We start from the raw sequence: 946 nt of genomic DNA on the forward strand, positions 1-946 counted from the left end.
TCCCCCCCCCCCATATGACCGCTTCACAACTGGTGTTGATAAGATTACGTCCCCCGTTACTTAACGGTTCGGCAAAAGCGACCGATGGAATACGTACTAGGCTTACAAAGTATAAGTCCTGGGTTCGATTTGTTCGACTAAATCCATTTAAAGCAGTGCTCCAGCATGGCCGAAGTCAAATGATAAACAGAAAAAAGTATAAAAGTATAATAGGTGGAGGCACGGCTGTTGTAAGAAGCTTGTTTCCCAGCCACTGAGTGGCTCCCTGGGTGTATAGAGGTTGATTCTACATTGTTGTTGACTCTACATATTTTTTCACGTCTGGCCCACAGCCCTTCTTGTTTATTTTCACTGTTTCATTTTCCTGTCGTGTTTTCTGTTTGCCACTAAATACCTCCGCATTACAAATTTCATTTAATTTGTTTCCGCGGGAAGAGCCATTCTAACAATGCGTCCTGCCCTAACTCTTCGAAACGCTTAGTTTAGTATGGTGGCAGCTGATGAAGGAAATGTTCTCTACGTGGCCTGTGTGTTTTCTGTGCTCTGTTTATCATTTTGCCCCCGTTTTTTTTTTGTGACGTCCTGTACCCAGATATGCATCTATAAATACATGTAGATGTAGGTATGTACATACATGTACGTATATATGCATATACTCACATATCATTCGTATTATATATATTTATATGTGTGTGTGTGTGTATGTGTTTATTAACAAACTGCGTCTAACGACGAAACAGAAAACCATATTTATTGAATGGTACCGGCTATGGAGACTTACATTCAAGACTTTAGGTTTCTGTTCAACGCTACGATAATCGTCGTACCATGGATGATTTTTATTTTTTTTTTTTCGTATTTGTAATCGGGCTCACGAAACCTGAAGAAATGCAACGATTATCGTATTATTTAATACTGAAACTTAAAGTCATTCAATATATATATA

This window comes from Octopus bimaculoides, chromosome 28 (genome assembly GCF_001194135.2).
Source record: "Octopus bimaculoides isolate UCB-OBI-ISO-001 chromosome 28, ASM119413v2, whole genome shotgun sequence".
NCBI lineage: Eukaryota > Metazoa > Mollusca > Cephalopoda > Octopoda > Octopodidae > Octopus > Octopus bimaculoides.